Genomic DNA, 7500 nt, shown 5'->3' on the forward strand with positions numbered 1-7500 from the left:
AAGGTGCGCGGGGAATTGTTAGCGGCGCCGTGCTTGTGCTGGCGGTGACCATGGCTGCCTGCTCCTTTGGTTCACGATGTCCCCGCCGAAGGCGGCGTACTTTAAAGTACTGCAGCTCGAGCGCACAAGGTGCGCGGGGAATTGTTAGCGGCGCCGTGGTTGTGCTGGCGGTGACCATGGCTGCCTGCTCCTTTGGTTCACGATGTCCCCGCCGAAGGCGGCGTACTTTAAAGTACTGCAGCTCGAGCGCACAAGGTGCGCGGGGAATTGTTAGCGGCGCCGTGCTTGTGCTGGCGGTGACCATGGCTGCCTGCTCCTTTGGTTCACGATGTCCCCGCCGAAGGCGGCGTACTTTAAAGTACTGCAGCTCGAGCGCACAAGGTGCGCGTGGAATTGTTAGCGGCGCCGTGGTTGTGCTGGCGGTGACCATGGCTGCCTGCTCCTTTGGTTCACGATGTCCCCGCCGAAGGCGGCGTACTTTAAAGTACTGCAGCTCGAGCGCACAAGGTGCGCGGGGAATTGTTAGCGGCGCCGTGCTTGTGCTGGCGGTGACCATGGCTGCCTGCTCCTTTGGTTCACGATGTCCCCGCCGAAGGCGGCGTACTTTAAAGTACTGCAGCTCGAGCGCACAAGGTGCGCGTGGAATTGTTAGCGGCGCCGTGGTTGTGCTGGCGGTGACCATGGCTGCCTGCTCCTTTGGTTCACGATGTCCCCGCCGAAGGCGGCGTACTTTAAAGTACTGCAGCTCGAGCGCACAAGGTGCGCGGGGAATTGTTAGCGGCGCCGTCGTTGTGCTGGCGGTGACCATGGCTGCCTGCTCCTTTGGTTCACGATGTCCCCGCCGAAGGCGGCGTACTTTAAAGTGCTGCAGCTCGAGCGCACCATGTGCGTGGGGAATTGTTAGCGGGGGCGTCGTTGTGCTGGGGGCTGACTGTCCCTAGTGGGTATAGGATAATGTTAATGTACGGGGATCGCTGGGCGGCACGGACTTGGAGGGCCGAAAAGGCCTGTTTCCGGCTGTATGTGTATGATATGATATGATATGATGCCTGCCTGCTCATTTGGTTCATGATGTCCACGCGGCAGGCGGAATATTTTAAAAGCACTGTTCTGTACGAAGTGCACAATGTCCGTTGGGGAAATGCAGCTGGGGGTCGGTCGACCGGCTGACGACGCCTGCCTGCCGATTTGGTTCACGATGTCCCCGCCGAAGGCGGCATACTTGAAAGTACCGCCGTTCGCGGCGCGCAATTTGCGGGGGGAGGAATTGTTAGTGCACGTCTGTGTGCTAGGTGACGATGCTTGCCGACTTGGTTCATGCCGTCCACGCCGAAGACGGCGCCGTTTAAAGTACTGCCGCTCGAGGTGCACAATTTGCGGGGGAATTGTTAATGGGCGTCGGCGTGCTGGGTGACGATGTGGAGATGTGGAACGCCGAGCCAGATCTATCTTATTTGTTTGCTTGGCCCACTGGACTTTGCGTGGGCTTTGCAACACTGTGTGCTAGGTTAAATCACGGCCAATAGAGTGAGTGTTTTTAATGATCCTGATCTGATAAGGGGACTAGAGGTAAAAGAGCCGTTAGGAGGCAGTGATCACAACACGATAAGTTTTACTCTGCAAATGGAAAGGTAGAAGGGAAAATCGGAAGTGTCTGTATTACAGTATAGCAAAGGGGATTACAGAGGCATGAGGCGGGAGCTGGCCAAAATTGACTGGAAGGAGGCCCTAGCAGGGAAGACGGTAGAACAGCAATGGCAGGTATTCCAGGGAATAATGCAGAGGTTGCAGGATCAATTTATTCCAAAGAGGTGGAAAGACTCTAAGGGGAGTAAGAGACACCTGTGGCTGACAAGGGAAGTCAGGGACAGCATAAAAATTAAGGAGAGGAGGTATAACATAGCAAAGAAGAGTGGGAAGACAGAGGATTGGGACTCTTTTAAAGAGCAACAAAAGTTAACTAAAGAGGCAATGCGGGGAGAAAAGATGAGGTGCGAGGGTAAACTAGCCAATAATATAAAGGAGGATAGCAAAAGTTTTTTTAGGTACGTGAAGAGGAAAAAAATAGTCAAGGCAAATGTGGGTCCCTTGAAGACAGAAACGGGGGAATTTATTATGGGGAACAAAGAAATGGCAGACGAGTTAAACCGTTACTTTGGGTCTGTCTTCACTGAGGAAGATACACACAATCTCCCAAATGTTCTAGGGGCCGGAGAACCTAGGGTGATGGAGGAACTGAAGGAAATCCACATTAGGCAGGAAATGGTTTTGGGTAGACTGATGGGACTGAAGGCTGATAAATCCCCAGGGCCTGATGGTCTGCATCCCAGGGTACCTAAGGAGGTGGCTCTAGAAATAGTGGAAGCATTGGAGATCATTTTTCAATGTTCTATATAGATTCAGGATCAGTTCCTGTGGATTGGAGGATAGCAAATGTTATCCCACTTTTTAAGAAGGGAGGGAGAGAGAAAACGGGTAATTATAGACCAGTTAGTCTGACATCAGTGGTGGGGAAGATGCTGGAGTCAATTAGAAAAGACGAAATTGCTGAGCATTTGGATAGCAGTAACAGGATCATTGCGAGTCAGCATGGATTTACGAAGGGGAAATCATGCTTGACAAATCTACTGGAATGTTTTGAGGATGTAACTAGGAAAATTGACAGGGGAGAGTCAGTGGACGTGGTGTACCTCGACTTTCAGAAAGCCTTCGACAAGCTCCCACATAGGAGATTAGTGGGCAAAATTAGGGCACGTGGTATTGGGGGTAGGGTACTGACATGGATAGAAAATTGGTTGACAGACGGAAAGCAAAGAGTGGGTATAAATGGGTCCCTCTCGGAATGGCAGGCAGTGACCAGTGGGGTACCGCAAGGTTCGGTGCTGGGACCCCAGCTATTTACGATATGCATTAATGACTTAGACGGAGGGATTAAAAGTACCATTAGCAAATTTGCAGATGATACTAAGCTGGAGGGTAGTGTGAATTGTGAGGAAGATGCAATAAGGCTGCAGGATGACTTGGACAGGTTGTGTGAGTGGGCGGATACATGGCAGATGCAGTTTAATGTAGATAAGTGCGAGGTTATTCACTTTGGAAGTAAGAGTAGAAAGGCAGATTATTGTCTGAATGGTGTCAAGTTAGGAGGAGGGGGAGTTCAACGAGATCTGGATGTCCTAGTGCATCAGTCAATGAAAGGAAGCATGCAGGTACAGCAGGCAGTGAAGAAAGCCAATGGAATGTTGGCCTTCGTAACCAGAGGAGTTGAGTATAGGAGCAAAGAGGTCCTTCTACAGTTGTAGCGGGCCCTGGTGAGACCGCACCTGGAGTACTGTGTGCAGTTTTGGTCTCCAAATTTGAGGAAGGATATTCTTGCTATGGAGGGCGTGCAGCGTAGGTTCACTAGGTTAATTCCCGGAATGGCGGGACGGTCGTATGTTGAAAGGCTGGAGCGATTGGGCTTGTATACACTGGTATTTAGAAGAATGAGGGGGGATCTTATTGAAACATATACGATAATTAGGGGATTGGACACATTAGAGGCAGGAAACATGTTCCCAATGTTGGGGGAGTCCAGAACAAGGGGCCACCGTTTAAGAATAAGGGGTAGGCCATTTAGAACGGAGATGAGGAAGAACCTTTTCAGTCAGAGAGTGGTGAAGGTGTGGAATTCTCTGCCTCAGAAGGCAGTGGAGGCCAGTTCGTTGGATGCTTTCAAGAGAGAGCTGGATAGAGCTCTTAAGGATAACGGAGTGAGGGGGTATGGGGAGAAGGCAGGAACGGGGTACTGATTGAGAGTGATCAGCCATGATCGCATTGAATGGCGGTGCTGGCTCGAAGGGCTGAATGGCCGACTCCTGCACCTATTGTCTATTGTCTATTGTCTATAATCAACCACTTTATTTTGCCCGTCTTTGTGACTCCTCTTTGACACGTCGATCACCGCTGAGGCTGTTTTACCTGTTTCCCCTATGTACCGTAAGGTACACTCCTTACATTGAACTGCATACACCCCATTATTTCGCTCACGGGTTATCCTCTGTGCTATCCAGTCTCTCCTGTCACCCTGTTCTATGTTTTTGTCTATTACCCAGTGGGAGCAGGCCCCATATTGACATTAATTTGTAACCCTACTGCTCCCCTCGTCTGCTGGTTTTATCACCATCTCATGTTTATCCCTCAGCTCTGCCGTGGTCTCCCTCTCTTTTTTTCTGGTGAGGTTCGGCCTATCCTTTGTCATGGGCATATCCCAGGCTGTTTTAGTAACGTTCTTTTAAAACGTGTCGTGTTTGTTTGGCTTTACCCACGTTCCAGCATTAGAGGCCAATTTTTGCAATGTTTCCTGGGTGGGATTTGCCGGTTTTACAAATGGTGTCACTATCTCACCCTGCTTCCTGATACCCTTATGGGGTCGGCTCTGTTCTTGCAGAACCCTCGGGTGGTGCAGAGTCTGGGCCTTGTTATCAATATCTTGCCCTGCTTCCCGATACCCTTGCGGGTTCGGCTCTGTTCTTGCAGATCCCTCAGGTGGTGCAGAGTCTGGGCGGCATCGTCACCCAGCACACCGACGCCCACTGAAAATTACCCACGCACAGTGCGCGCCTGGAGCGGCAGTAGTTCAAACTACCCCTACCCCTACCCCTACCCCTACCGCTACCCCTACCCCTACCCCTACCCCTAACCCTAACCCTAACCCTAACCCTAACCCTAACCCTAACCCTAACCCTAACCCTAACCCTAACCCTAACCCTAACCCTAACCCTAACCCTAACCCTAACCCTAACCCTAACCCTAACCCTAACCCTGACCCTAATGCAGGCAGAGTTATTTATAAAGTGGCCCAGACTCTGCACCACCTGAGGGTTTTGTAACAGAACCAACCCCATAAGGGTTTCAGGAAGCAGGGCAAGATATTGATAACAAGGCGCAGACTCTGCACCACCTCAGGGTTCTGCAAGAACAGAGCCGACCCCATAAGGGCATCAGGAATCAGGGCAAGATATTGATAAAATGGCCCAGACTCTGCACCACCTGAGGGTTCTGCAAGAACAGAGCCGACCCCATAAGGGCATCAGGAAGCAGGGCAAGATATTGGTAACAAGGCCCACGGGGAAGGCGGCATACTTTGGGGTTATTTTGTAGTGAGTTTTGAAGGCATGTGCTAGTGTTACGCATACCGAGGGCGCGCAAAGTTCGGCGCGCCCGGGCCAAAACGCCTCTGCTGGCCGCGGCCGAGTCGGCCGACGGATTGCCACGGACTTGCTTGACGACCTGTCACTCTCCGTGCATCGGTTGCACGCCCGGTTCGTCCTTTCCATTTGTTTCATGATGTACACGCGGCAGGCGGAATATTTTAAAAGCACTGTTCTGTTCGAAGTGCACAATGGCCGTTGGGGCAATGCAACTGGGGGTCGGTCGACCGGCTGACGACGCCTGCCTGCCGATTTGGTTCACGATGTCCCCGCCGAAGGCGGCATACTTGAAAGTACTGCCGTTCGCGGCGCGCAATTTGCAGGGGGGAGGAATTGTTAGTGGACGTCTGTGTGCTGGGTGACGATGCTTGCCGACTTGGTTCATGCCGTCCACGCCGAAGACGGCGCCGTTTAAAGTACTGCCGCTCGAGGTGCACAATTTGCGGGGGAATTGTTATTGGGCGTCGGCGTGCTGGGTGACGATGTGGAGATGAGGAACGCCGAGCCAGATCTATCTTATTTGTTTGCTTGGGCCACTGGACTTTGCATGGGCTTTGCATCATTGTGTGCTACGTTAAATCACGGCCAATTGAGTGAGTATTTTTTATTCAACCACTCTATTTTGCCCGTCTTTGTGACTCCTCTATGACACGCCGATCACCGCTGACGTGTTAATCTGCGTGTTAGGTATCTCGGGGGTCAGTTGGACGGACAGATGTGTAAGGGTTTTGTTCGGAAGGATCGTTGAGTGTAAACGGTGAACGGGGGTTAAAGGCCCTGAGGTTTCAATCCTCTAAAGAATGTAAAAGGTCTGACGCGTTAGCTAGCAGCTAATGAGGTGAACCTAGCAGCTAATGAGGCTCTCTCTCTCTCACGGCCCCGGGACTCCCTCCCTCCCTCCTCCCTCTTGGAACCCTCCCTGCGTGGGGGGGGGGGGGGGGGGGGGGGGCACGAAGAAAAAGAGGGTATAAGAAGAATCCAGTGGAAGGAGTAGGGACTGGGGGCGAGGTCAGACAGCCTATCCGGCTAATAAAGCATCATGAGGTTAGGTATAAACTCTGATGACTGCATAAACTCGCCCCTAATGGGGGGGGGGGGGCACTCTCTCCCCCACCCCTCTCTCCCCAGTGCCACTCCCTCCGACCCCCCCCCCCACTCTCTTCGTGTCGCTGGGCCCGCCCGGCACGGCCCCGAGGATCACTCCCCGCGCGGCAACGGGACACCGGGTCGCCGGGCCCGCAGGGTCGTCAGTCGGGCGGGGGGGGGGGAGGGTGGCCATGCCAGCAGCAGGAGAGGTTTCCAACGAACCCGCGACCGCAGCAGGACCGCCCTCGGCAGACATTTGGACCCAGCGGGTCCGTTCGGGATGGTTGCCGGGCCCGCAGCAGAGGTTTCCTTCCACCCAACGGGGGGGGGGGGGGGGGGGGGCGGGGCTGCCCATCTTCCCGCTCGAAGCAACGGCCTCACCCTAACGGCCTCACCCTAACAACCCTCACCCTGACCCTAAACCGCTCGGTTCATGACTTCTCTCCGTTTGGTTCATGAATTCGCCATTTAGTTCACGACTTCTCCTGTTGGTTCCTGACTTCTACCTCGTGGTTCGTGATTCCGGCGGGTAGGTGGGGTGCCCGGATACTCTCGGCGAAAGGTGTTCAAGTGGCAACGGCGGTCCCGTAGATAAGACGGGTTCGGATGCTCGAGCGTGTCGAGTAAGCGCCGGATCGGCGCCGGGCGCCCCCGGCCGGCTGGCTTGCCCCCCCCCACCCCCCCCCCCCCCCTGGCGGCAGAAACGTGTATCGCGCCAGTGCCGCCGCTGAGGTCGAGATTGGCCGCCTCGACCGTTCGAAGCGTCGCAATTCCGGCGGGACTTCCGAACGCTCGTACCGCCAAGTCAGCCGCGACATTCGAGAATTGCACTAAGTCCGAAAGCTGGCGTCGCTTCTTTTTTGCCCGCCGCAGGTTAACGATTTGACGGCGGAAGTCGAGGAGGTCCGATGTGCGGCCTTCAGCGGGGCCGCGGCGCGCCTTTCCCGCCAGGCCTATCGGCCCGTCTCCCGCCGGCCAGAAAATGGCATTTCTTGTCCGGGCGGTCCCGATCACGGTTAACGACTTACCACCGGAAGTCTCTATGACCCCGCAGTTTGCGGCCCCGCGGCGGGCGTCAGTGCGACACGACCGGACGGACGACCGGGCCGACTCCCGCCGACCTCAAAACGGTTTGTTTTGCGCGAAGATGGAGGTGGCGTGCCCGGAGATTTTCGGGAACACGATTTTCAGAGACACTTAGAAAAGATTGTGTGGTGAGGTG

The sequence above is a fragment of the Rhinoraja longicauda genome, chromosome 19 (genome assembly GCF_053455715.1).
Source record: "Rhinoraja longicauda isolate Sanriku21f chromosome 19, sRhiLon1.1, whole genome shotgun sequence".
In the NCBI taxonomy this organism is placed as follows: Eukaryota; Metazoa; Chordata; class Chondrichthyes; order Rajiformes; family Arhynchobatidae; genus Rhinoraja; species Rhinoraja longicauda.